The sequence below is a fragment of the Stegostoma tigrinum genome, chromosome 9 (genome assembly GCF_030684315.1).
Source record: "Stegostoma tigrinum isolate sSteTig4 chromosome 9, sSteTig4.hap1, whole genome shotgun sequence".
In the NCBI taxonomy this organism is placed as follows: Eukaryota; Metazoa; Chordata; class Chondrichthyes; order Orectolobiformes; family Stegostomatidae; genus Stegostoma; species Stegostoma tigrinum.
Window position 1 is genome coordinate 5,057,764 of NC_081362.1, and position 13,501 is coordinate 5,071,264.

Here is a 13,501-nt window from a genome sequence, read left to right on the forward strand (position 1 = left end):
TTCTCACTTGAAATGGAGCACCTCTGACAATGCAGCACTGCCTCAGCACTACCCTGAAGTGTAAACCTAGGTCATGCATTCAACTTCCTGGAGTGGCAGTTGAGCCTGCAGCTTTCTGATTGACAGGTAAGAGTGAATCAATGCTGAAACAGTGTATTCGAATAAATCTGGATGTGTAGGGCAGGTGTGGAACTTGCACATTTCAATGCTCCAGCTGCAGAAGTAGTTAGAACATAGAACAGTACAGCACAGAACAGGCCCTTCAGCCCACAATGTTGTGCCGACCATTGATCCTCATGTATGCACCCTCAAATTTCTGTGACCATATACATGTCCAGCAGTCTCTTAAATGACCCCAATGACCTTGCTTCCACAACTGCTGCTGGCAACGCATTCCATGCTCTCTCAACTCTCTGCGTAAAGAACCTGCCTCTGACATCCCCTCTATACTTTCCACCAACCAGCTTAAAACTATGACCCCTCGTGCTAGCCATTTCTGCCCTGGGAAATAGTCTCTGGCTATCAACTCTATCTATGCCTCTCATTATCTTGTATACCTCAATTAGGTCCCCTCTCCTCCTCCTTTTCTCCAACGAAAAGAGACCGAGCTCAGTCAACCTCTCTTCATAAGATAAGCCCTCCAGTCCAGGCAGCATCCTGGTAAACCTCCTCTGAACCCTCTCCAAAGCATCCACATCTTTCCTATAATAGGGCGCCCAGAACTGGACGCAGTATTCCAAGTGCGGTCTAACCAAAGTTTTATAGAGCTGCAACAAGATCTCACGACTCTTAAACTCAATCCCCCTGTTAATGAAAGCCAAATCACCATATGCTTTCTTAACAACCCTGTCCACTTGGGTGGCCATTTTAAGGGATCTATGTATCTGCACACCAAGATCCCTCTGTTCCTCCACGCTGCCAAGAATCCTATCCTTAATCCTGTACTCAGCTTTCAAATTCGACCTTCCAAAATGCATCACCTTGCATTTATCCAGGTTGAACTCCATCTGCCACCTCTCAGCCCATCTCTGCATCCTGTCAATGTCCCGCTGCAGCCTACAACAGCCCTCTACACTGTCAACGACACCTCCGACCTTTGTGTCATCTGCAAACTTGCTGACCCATCCTTCAATCCCCTCGTCCAAGTCATTAATAAAAATTACAAACAGTAGAGGCCCAAGGACAGAGCCCTGTGGAACTCCACTCACCACTGACTTCCAGGCAGAATATTTTCCTTCTACTACCACTCGCTGTCTTCTGTTGGCCAGCCAATTCTGTATCCAAGCAGCTAAGTTCCCCTGTATCCCATTCCTCCTGACCTTCTGAATGAGCCTACCATGGGGAACCTTATCAAATGCCTTACTGAAGTCCATATACACCACATCCACAGCTCGACCCTCATCAACTTTTCTAGTCACGTCCTCAAAAAACTCGATAAGGTTTGTAAGGCATGACCTACCCCTCACAAAGCCGTGTTGACTGTATTTGATCAAGCCATGCTCTTCCAGATGGTCATAAATCTTATCCCTCAGAATCCTTTCTAACACCTTGCAGACGACAGACGTGAGACTTACCGGTCTATAATTGCTGGGGATTTCCCTATTTCCTTTCTTGAAGAGAGGAATTACATTTGCCTCTCTCCAGTCCTCAGGTACGACTCCAGTGGAGAGCGAGGATGCAAAGATCTTCGCAAGTGGTGAAGCAATTGCATTTCTCGCTTCCCAAAGCAGCCGAGGACAAATCTGATTCGGGCCTGGCGACTTGTCAATCTTAATGTTTGACAAAATTTTCAGCACATCAGCTTCGTCTATCTATCCATTCCAGCATGCACACCTGCTCTTCAAAGGTTTCATTCACTACAAAGTTCGTTTCTTTCATAAAGACAGAAGCAAAAAACTCATTTAGGGCTTCCCCTACCTCCTCAGGCTCCACACACAAGTTCCCTATGCTATCCCTGATCGGCCCTACTCTTTCTTTGATCATTCTCTTATTCCTCACGTAAGTGTAAAATGCCTTTGTGTTTTCCCGGATTCCTTCTGCCAAGCCTTTCTCGTGCCCCCTCCTGGCTCTCCTCAGACCATTTTTGAGCTCCTTCCTTGCCTGCATGTAATCCTCTCTAGCTGAACTTGACCCTAGCTTCCTCCACCTTATGTAAGCTACCTTCTTCCTTTTCACTAGAAGCTCCACCGCTCTCGTCATCCAAGGTTCCTTAATCTTACCCCTTCTTGCCTGTCTCAGAGGGACATATTTACTCATCACTCCCAACAACTGTTCCTTAAACCGTCTCCACATGTCTATAGTTCCCTTACCATGGAACAACTGCTCCCAGTCCATGCTTCCTAACTCATGTCTAATCGCATCATAGTTTCCTCTTCCCCAACTAAATATCCTCCCATTTTGCCTAATCCTCTCCTTCTCCATAGCTATGTAGAATGTGAGGCAGTTATGGTCACTATCACCAAAATGCTCTCCCACCACAAGATCTGATACCTGCCCCGGCTCGTTTCCGAGCACCAAGTCTAGAATGGCCTCTCCCCTCGTCGGCCTGTCAACGTACTGCGTTAGGAAACCCTCCTGCACACACCTTACAAAAACAGCTCCATTCAAATCTTCTGCTCGAAGGAGGTTCCAATCAATATTAGGAAAGTTAAAGTCACCCATTACAACAACCCTACTGCGTCCACACTTTTCCAAAATCTGTCGACCTATGATTTCTTCAATCTCCCTGCTGCTATTGGGGGGTCTGTAGTAAACCCCTAACGAGGTGACTACTCCTTTGCTGTTCCTAATTTCCACCCATACTGACTCAGTAGGCAGATCTTCCTCGACAAAGGAAGCTTCTGTAGCTGTGATACCCTCTCTGATTAGTAGTGCTACACCCCCTCTTTTTTCCCCGCTCCCTATTCTTTTTAAATGTTCTAAACCCTGGAAGATCCAGCAACCATTCCTGCCCATGAGAAACCCATGTCTCTGTTATGGCCACAACATCATAGCACCAGGTACTGATCCATGCTCTAAGTTCATCACTTTTATTCCTGATACTCCTTGCATTAAAGCAAACACACTTTAACCGATCCCTTGGTTCCTTCCCAGGAAAATCCGATCAGCATAAAATCAATGCAAACTGTAGCAACATGTTTTTGTCCTCGGTCCAAAACATTAAGGCAAGCTGTACATTACGGCTGCAGGTTACATGTTCTCAGTTCTTTTTTGGTAGCTTTAATGATTTTCATTGAAAACCGTTCGTATGACTCGATTTCTCAATTCCCTTAATGACGATGTTAAGACATATTCATTCCAAAGCCAGCTAAAGAAATTTCAATGGTGCACATCCTATAGAACATAGAACATTACAGCAGAGTACAGGCCCTTCGGCCCTCGATGTTGTGCCGACCTGTCATACCGATCTCAAGCCCATCTAACCTACACTATTCCATGCACGTCCATCTGCTTGTCCAATGACGACTTAAATGTACCTAAAGTTGGCGAATCTACTACCATTGCAGGCAAAGCCTTCCATTCCCTTACTACTCTCTGAGTAAAGAAACTACCTCTGACATCTGTCCTATATCTTTCACCCCTCAATTTAAAGCTATTCCCCCTCATGCTTGCCGTCACCATCCTAGAAAAAAGGCTCTCCCTATCCACCGTATCTAACCCTCTGATTATTTTATATGTTTCAATTAAGTCACCTCTCAACCTTCTTCTCTCTAATGAAAACAGCCTCAAGTCCCTCAGCCTTTCCTCGTAAGACCTTCCCTCCATACCAGGCAACATCCTAGTAAATCTCCTCTGCACCCTTTTGAAAGCTTCCACATCCTTCTTATAATGCGGCGACCAGAGCTGTACACAATACTCCAAGTGCGGCCGCACCAGAGTTTTGTACAGCTTCACCATAACCTCTTGGTTCCGGAACTTGATCCCTCTATTAATAAAAAGCTAAAACACTGTACGCCGCCTTAACAGCCCTGTCAACCTGGGTGGCAACTTTCAAGGATCTGTGTACATGGACACCGAGATCTCTCTGCTCATCTACACTGCTAAGAATCTTATCATTAGCCCTGTACTTTGCCTTCCGGTTACTCCTACCAAAGTGCATCACCTCACACTTGTCTGCATTAAACTCCATTTGCCACCTCTCAGCCCAGCTCTGCAGTTTATCTATGTCTCTCTGCAACCTACAGCATCCTTCGTCACTATCCACAACTCCACCAACCCTAGTAAATTCAGAATTGTTGGCGTTATTACAAGTGCAGGCCTTTTGTTTGCTGAAAGGTTGTCAGCAGGAGTTTAACGTGTTTATAATTCATCATCCAAAGGAAGCTTGGATCTGGTGTTGGTTGTAGAAACAAAAATTCACGAGATTGGTTGAAGGGAAATTTGGGCTGAGCAGATCCCTGAGCATGCTTGTTTTTACTTTATCATCAAATGTTTAAAGTATCATTGATAGGGGTCACCTGTTCAACATGAATGGGTACGTGGTCAGTCTCAAAATAGGGCTTGACGATTAATTGGCAATACAATGAAAGCAAGAAAATGTCAGGAAGAATTGAAAATATTTCTTATAATGTATTAATTGCTTATAATTTCTTCCAATGCAAAGAAATTACTTTGAAGAGTTGAAATGAAAATTAAAGTGTAAGTGATCTACTTTAATGCACAGACTCTCTCATGAGATTTTTCGCTCCTTATGATAAAAGCTGTAAATCTCAATAGACTGTTCCCCATTGGGCTCCAGCGCTTTTTGAAATGATAACCATTGTGAGAATGTTTGCACCAAAGGATTAAAAGGTGAAATGCAGTAATTTAATTTTTCTTACTTGCTTGTTTACTTCCTACTAACCAGTGTCTGTTATGTGAGCGAATGCGTTACTGACACAAATAAAAACAGAAATTGCTGGGAGGACTCTGCAGGTCTGGCAGCATCTGTGACTAGAGAGATAGTTAGAGCAAAGAACAAAGCAGCACAGAAATAATCTAAGCTTGTGCCAATATGTTTTGCCGTTCCACATTAAAATTGTCTTACAGGATCAGTACCCCTCTGTTACCTTCCTATTCACGTGTTCATCCAGGTGCATCTCCAATACTACTATTGTGTTTGCTTCCAACCATCTCCTCTGGCAATGCATTTGAACCCTTGCCACCCTTTTGTGTGATAAACTTGAGTTAACATTTCAGGGCCAGTGTGACTTCAGAGCTGGAATTTAGCAGTTCTAAAGAAGAGACATGTTGATTCAAAACATTTAACTGTATTTTCTCTCCATAGTTGCTGCCAGACCTGCAGAGCTTCTTTAGTACTCTGTTCCACCATCCACAGTATTTTGCTCTTGAATGACTGACTACCACGTACTCTGAAACAGTTTAATGAAATAGCTTCACGTGTGCAATTTAAGACAATTGTTTGAACCTTACAGAGGTCTTGTATTACAGTGGGTATTGGTCCAGGTTTAAGTAAAAACGGAATTAACTGTGGATGCTGGAAATCAGAATCAAAAACAGAAATTGCTCAGCAGGCCTGGCAGTGTCTATGGAGGGAAATCAATTAATGTATCGAGTACTGTAGAAGGGTCACTTGACCACATTAACTCTGATTTTCTCTCCTTGGATCCTGCCAGACCTGCTGAACTTTTCCAGCCATTTTTGTTTTTGGCCTGGTTTTAAGCATGTTTTCTCCTACCCATGAAGGACTTGTTGACCACAAGGCGTGTACACCATACAGCCTGGGCAACTGATAATCTACCTAGAAATCGTTATAGGCAGAAAAAGGTAGGCATGCATGTCTGGGTACTGTCCAAATAAATTTGAACCCCTTGATAGAATTTCTGCTAATTATCTGTTGCTTTCTACACAGCCTTTTACAATGCTATAATTTCTACACTTGCACTATTCCAAGCACTTAGTTCCTTTGGTTTTCATCTGCTTCCTGCAAATGCTACAAATCAGGAACAAAAACAGAGGATGGTGGAAAAGCTCAGCAGGTCTGGCAACATCCGAGAAGAAAAATCAGAGCTCACTCGGGCCTGGTTCTGAGGAAGGGTTGCCGGAGATTCATGGGATACGCAGATCAGAGAGATGTAGGGCTCGATCCCCACTCCGCCATTTTGCAACCTCAACCCCTCAAACCCACTTCCCTGGAGCTGCTTCCAACTTCTGTTTTTGTTTCTGATTTACAGCATCTGCAGTTCTGATTTTATTTGAAATTATCACCATAATGCAATAACCATTGACAATAACAATGTGTATTGTTATGGTTTTCAGGGACCTTTGATGCCAAACCCAGTCAGTCGAGTATTTGATAGTACAGTTTATTACGCTGTGTTATGGACCATATCAGACGAGACCTGCTCAAATTATTTGAAGAAGGTAGCTTAGATCCAAACTTTTTTTTCTTATTTCAAAGGTAAATGCAACGTACTGTGTTCCAAATACAATTCAATTGTTAAGCAAAACACAATTTATTCAAACACCACATGTTAAAATACAACAAAAGAAAGAGGAATTTGGAGTATTGTAACTCTTTTGGAAAACTTAACAGAATAATGAATTATTTTACTACTAAGTAGTAACTGTTCCAATACAGTAACATCCCATAAACATACCTGGGCAAAAAGACAAAATCAGATGCCATATTTTCTCAAATGCAGCGCCCCCCCCCCCCCCCCCCCCCCAAAGGAAGGGAAACCCCAGCTTCTAGCTGTAACTTCTGCAGGTGAAATAAAATAGCTTCTACTCCTTCCAGGCTGCTGCAGCTTCTTCTGAATCTAAAAGCCCTTTTTTTAAAAAAAAAACTAGAAATCTTGGTCTGTGAGAACTGGCCACACCCATCCAGGCTGCTTGTAATATTCAACTTTATGAAAATAAAACCAAGCTTTCACAAGCTGTTTACATTACCAGACACTGTTTGGTACCCCTCGTTGAATTTCTGTCTGAAACCAGGACAAAATATGCTGCCTAAAGTCACAGCAGCATCATAGGCAGAAAAGTACAGACATGATACGTTAGTCAAATAGGCAGGAAAAGTACATAGCCTTTGACAATTGAACCCAGGAGCACAAGGAGATAGTTGTGATATTGCAAGCTATTGATAGCCACATACAATGACAACATCTCAAACTCCAGATGAAGTGTTAGGTATCTTACCTCTGCTTGTGGTACAATGGTAGTGCCCCTACCTCTGGACCAGGTGACCCAGATTCACGTCCAACCTGCCTCAGTGATACGCCACAATATTTCTGACAAGGTTGTTTAGAAAATACCTCAGGGATCTGTCCTGTCGATATTAAGACAGTGTGAACCACTCCCCATTTCTGCCACTTTAGCTTGAGCTCACTTTTAGTTTACTTCATGCTGATGGTAACTTTCTTACTCTCACAGGACACTCATGGGGATAAAAAGGAACGGGCAGCACCAGCCCCTAAAGACGATTAGGAAGGCTAACCTAAAAGCCTGAACAAACAGAACACTTTATTATGATTTCTCTGCTGGTATGGTCTTATTCTAGTTGTCTTAGCCAATTTACTCTGACATATTATAATATACTTCTAGAGTCATTACCTGAACCCCTAGCTCTCTCCATTCTACAACACTAGCCGGGGCCCTATCATTAATTGTATGAGTCTTGTTCTTGTTTGTTTTACCAAAATGCAATACCTCACATTTAAACAAATTAAGTTCCATGATCTGGGGCACTTGGGACTTGAGCCAAGACATTCTGACCAAGGGGTAGAGATATTACCACCATCTCACAATAACCATGGCCATATTCTAGATCACTCATTTTTGTAAGAAGTCTATAACTGTTCTGAAAAGTATGATTTGCTAAAGGTCTCGTATCTTACAAATGCAATTGCTGTAAATGGATTGTACAACATGTCGGAGATCTCCCACCTCTTTGTGAATGACTCCTTAGTCAAACTGAATAAATTCATTATGATTATGTATCAGTTCCTGAACCAGAAATGCCTTTCTTGGGTTTGGAAATTTCAGTAAATGATTACGACACTGTAGGAGTATACCATCACCTCTTAAGCAATGAACAAAACATCCCACTTAAAATGTCAACAGGTTCTAATGTGAGAAAAATTCCTCAAGAACTACCCTAGGATTCTGGTCACACCCAAGTCCTGTATATTGCTCAGTTCTGAGCTAGTGAGGGCAATAAAGATGATGCATCAAGAGGAGAAATTTCTTCACCCAGACAGTGATGAGTGTGTAGAATCCATTGCCACAGAAAGTGGTTGAGGCCAAAACACACAGTTCTTTGTGCTAAAGGAATCAATCTAACTCCTCAGAAGATTCAAAGAGTATGGAGAAGAAAGCAGCAACAGGGGACTGATTTGGATGATAAGCAGTGATCGTACTGAATGGTGGACCAGGCTCAAAGGACTGAATAGCCTACTCCTATTTTCTGTGTTTCTGTGGTGTGGAGAAGGCGAAGGTTGGGTGGAAGCTATTGTCATTCTGAAGGTGAGAAGACTTTACAACCTTTTGGGCCCAATAATGGAATCTACAATTTCAGACCACAAACTCTGCTTCCATATCTTCAGACATGTTCATAAGTGATGGTTCCCCTCTTTCAATTTAAACATCCCAATGCCCAACTTTATTTGTCCCATTGCCAAACTAGTTGCGTTTTGTCATGAGCCCTTCGGTCATTTAGTCATTCCCCTATTCAACCTCACCACGAGCTCTCAATTTTGTTCTCTCCAATTCCCTTTCTAGACGCAACATTTCCCAGTTTGGTTAGAATGTAATAGTCTGGAAAGGTTAACTCACCTTCTCTGCCCACCAATGCCATAAGACCTGCCGCTTCCTGTATATCCTGTTTTGCTAACTGTATATGTCTGAGCAGGTTATAAAGCAGAGAAACAGACTCTTTGGTCCACCTTGTCTGGACTGACCAGTAATCCTAAATAAATCTAGTCCCATTTGCCAGCATTTCACCCATATCCCTCTAAAACCTTCCTCTTCATGTACCCATCCAGATGCCTTTTCAATGTTGTAGCTATGCCCTCCTCCATCACTTCCTCTGGCACCTCATTCCATATATGCACCACTCTGTGTGGAAAAAGTTGCCCCATAGGTCCCTTTTAAATCTTTCCCCTCGAGCCTTAAATCTATGCCATCTAGTTTTGGACTCCCCTCCTGTAGGGAAAAGACCTTGACAATTCACCCTAAACATGCTTCTCAAGATTTTATAAACCTCAATAAAGATCTTTGATGCTGAAGTAATGGTTTCTGCTGCTTTCAATTGAATGTTTAAAAATTAGCATTGCTAGCAACAATCTCTCCACTTACTGTTTGCCAAAGCTACCACTCCCTTCCTCAGAACTCAGAAGTGCTGCTTTAGTTGCTGTGAGCTGTTGCATTTATCTTCCCTCAGGGAAATCTAATGGAACACAATAGGAAGCGAGTCATGCTTTCAAATTCTTAATTTCCTACTTGTGTTCGAACTCATGAACAATTATAGAAGAGTGTCACTGTAAAATAAAAGCACATTTTGTCAAAGCTTTACATCTTGCACTAGACTAAAGGTCTTGTCTTTTTTCAACAGTCTGCAAGTACTGTCTGACCAAATAACTAATTGCAGAAATATCGCAATTTACTTTGTGCTAAGTTTTTCAGGTTATGTAGGATTCAAGACAACAGTGCAGCGAGACACGTGAGGACTCAATCTATTTCTTAATCTTCAGTTCTGCCCAAAACACAACCAAAATACTGCAAGTTTACATATTCAGTCAGGTAGATGTGGTGTAGACTAAAATCAGGCAAGCCGAGACAATAGGTGCAAAATCATTCCTTAACAGAGAGCACACGGGGAGCAGAGTTTGTGGTCTGAGTCTGCAGTGCTACTTTCTGCAGGAATTATGTTATTATGAGAAGCACAATGGGTCTGCTTATAGCACTTGGACTGAAGTGGTTCAAGAAGGTAGCTCACCACCACTTTCTCAAGGGCAACTGGGGATGGACAATAAATGCTAGTCCAGCCAGCTGCACCCACATGCTGTGAATAAATTGAAAATAAAATAAACATGTACCAATAGGTTCAAGAACAGCTTCTTCCCTGCTGTTATTAGACTACTGAATGGACCTCTCTAATTTCAAATCTAATGTTGACCTTTTTTTTGCACCTCTGTGCAGGCATAACTTTGTACACCCCACTCTGTTTAAACACCTTATGATCTATATATCCCATCTGCCTGCACTGCGCGCAAAACAAAACTTGTGTTAGGTCCATGTGACAACAATAAATCAAATCAAGTCTTTATAAATGAAATGGCAATTGTTCCCAAAACACAACTTTAGCATGGTTCTGTTATTTTAGGTTCAAACCTAAGTGGGTTGTAAGGAATTCTATGAAAGGGGCTTATTAAATTTTAAGATATAAGAAATAGCAGGTTACAAAAAAAAATCAGTTCCCTTATTTTTTGCAAGATCCTTCACCCGTCACCATTCTAATTAATCTGATGCAAAATATACAAAAAGAACATAGCAGATCTGACCTACAATGGCCTTTCTTTCAGGCACCACAGTTCATGAAAAAGTTGAATCACCTTGAGATAAACTTTCACAAGAACTAGCAGTCCCCTCAATAAATCAAACATAATCTATATTTCTCATCACCCAGCAAAAATATAATAATGGAACATGATCCTGTCCTCATGCAATATCCACACCTGTGCACTTCAAAAATATTTCTATACAGCAAATTCTGCTGGACACAAAAATGGTTAAATCATGAGGACCCACTGCCTGAAAGGGTGGTAGAGGCAGGAACCCTCAACACATAGAGGAAAAATTCAGATGGACACTTAAACCATCACAGCATATAAGGCTACGTGCCAAGTGCTGGGAAATGGAATTAGAATAGATGGATCCTTGATGACCAGCACAGACATGATGGACCAAAGAGCCTTTCTCCACGCTGTGTGACCCAGGGCACAGGTGTGGAGGCCACCCAAGAGGCAGCAGACGTAGGATAATGAATAAGGGATGTGTTTCTTGGGTTAGATGAAGGTGGGCCAGGTCATAAACATAGGCTTAACCAGTTGGGCTGAATGGCCTAATTCAGTGACCTACCTTCTTAAAAGGTGAAAATATTTTCTGTTCAGAGATGTTATTGCACACCTCTGGAGCCGGTGGGGCCTTGTGGCTTAGAGGTAGGGACATTACCACTGCACCACCCCAGCCAAGATGGATAAATGGAGTTAGAATAAAAGTCGGCTGTGATTGCATTGAAGTCTCGACGGGCTGAATGGCCTTATCCTTTTTCTATAATGAGCCACAGATTTGTAAGCCCAAACCCTCACCCTTCATTTTTCAGATGGAATGACTTTTAAAAATCCAAGTGATTTGCAATTTGCTCCTAAAATATTTCATTGAATCATTGACTGGAATGCAGTCTGATGGACGAGTTCTTATTTCTTTTAGGCAGTCCTCGCTTTTCATGTTTACTTTTCAAAGCTGGGTTGAATGATTAAATAAGCCTCGTGGGACTGTGATAAACCAATCTGTGCAGCCTGAGTCCCTGTTTAGCAGTATGTCAGACAATCAAATCAGAATTCCATCCACTGATAAATTTTCTACTGTGCTTGGAATAACTCCTCATAAATTAGGCAAGCTTGAGGGCTTTAAGTGGCTTGGGTAACCGAATCTGTCAGATTTTTCTGATGTTCAAAATCCAATTATGTACTATGCAACCAAAATGAGCACTAAAGATGCCAATTACACACACACACACACACACACACACACACCGTGTGTGTAACTGCGAAAGCTGAAGTCACTTTTAATGGACTCAATCAAAGCAAGCCACTTTAAACATCAGACTAAAATTAAGCTCCAAATCTGAGATAGAATTACCTCAACAAAATTTAATACTGGTGCAGCATTGTTTGAGCTTCCAAAACTCCATGCACAAGTTACACAAGATTTCAGTGTATGACTAGTCAAATTCTAAATCTTTGGGACTCGCCTGAGACTGACTAACTGCTAGAGCTGCAGCGGGATCGTTGCGGAACTGTTTAACAGAGTTCTTCCTGTTTGGAAGACATCTGTCAAGTTGAACATTCACACCCAACAGATATAACTAACTGTTAAAAACCTAAAGAAGTGCAAATACCATAAATCAGAAACGAAATCAGAAGTTGCTGGAAAAGTTCAGCGGGTCTGGCAGCTTCTGTGGAGAGAAATCAGAGTTAATGTTTTGGGTCCAGTGACCCTTCCTCAGATTTCTCCACAGATGCTGCCAGATGTAACAGTTACATTTCTTTGAGGGACTTTGTTGTCTCTGTTATTATCATTTTGGCACAAAACCTACTTACACGTGAAATTGAGTCTGCGAGAGGAGATGCACCTCAGAGGTTCATCTCACTCTAAGATTTTACGCACTGACCATTTTCCATGTGCAAGGACACACACAAAGCATAAGAGCTAGGAGCAGGAGTAGGCCATTTGCCCCTCGAGCCTACTCTGCCATTTAATACAATCACAGCTGATCCCATCTCATCTTGGACTCATCACTTTCCTGCCTACTCTCCTTCAACCAACTACTCATTAAAAATTCATTAGTCTGCTCCTTAAGTTTACCTAATGCCCCAGATGGCAATGTTCGGGATTCTGGGCCCATCTACTCCAGGCAGCTGCTTCTTCCCTTCTTCCCTCACCCCTTCTGTCTTCTTCTTTATCTTCTTCCTATCGGTGGTAGAAGATGAGGGTAACATCATGGATGGAAGCAGCCAGAGCGGAGTCTTTTGGTGAAGTGGAGGTAATCTGGATCTCCTGGTTGCATTAGGCCCGGAGCCTGGGAGTCCTAGTTGCATTAGGCCCGGAGCCTGGGAGTCCTGGTTGCATTAGGCCTGGAGCTGGGGTCTCCTGGTTGCGTTAGGCCCGGAGCCTGGGAGTCCTGGTTGCATTAGGCCCAGAGCCTGTCTACCCTCTCAACCTCTCCCCGGTGGAACATGCAGCCCTCCATTCCCTCTGCTCCAACCCTAACCTCCCTATCAAACCTGCAGGTAAGGGAGGCGCAGTAGTAGTATGGCACACTGACGTTTACATCACCAAGGGCCAGCACCAACTCCCTGACACCTGCTCCTACTGCCCCCTCGATCATGACCCCACCCCGACCATCAAAACATCATCTCTCGGGCCATTCATAGCCTCATCATCTCAAGTGACCTCCCACCCACAGCCTCATACCTCAATGTTCCTCAACCCCGCACTGCCTGTTTTTATCTCCTTCTCAAAATCCACAAACCTGACTGTCCCGGCCAGCCCATTGTCTCTGCTTGTTCCTGCCCCTTTGAAATTAATTCCGCTTACCTTGACTCTGTTTTCTCCTCCTGGGTCCAGGAACTCCCCATCTACATGCGCAACACCACCCACACCCTCCACCTCCAAGACTTCCAATTCCCTGACCCCAACACCTCATCTTCACTGTGGACATCCTATCCCTGTACACTTGCATTCCCCATGCAGACGGCCTAAAAATCCTCTGCTTCTT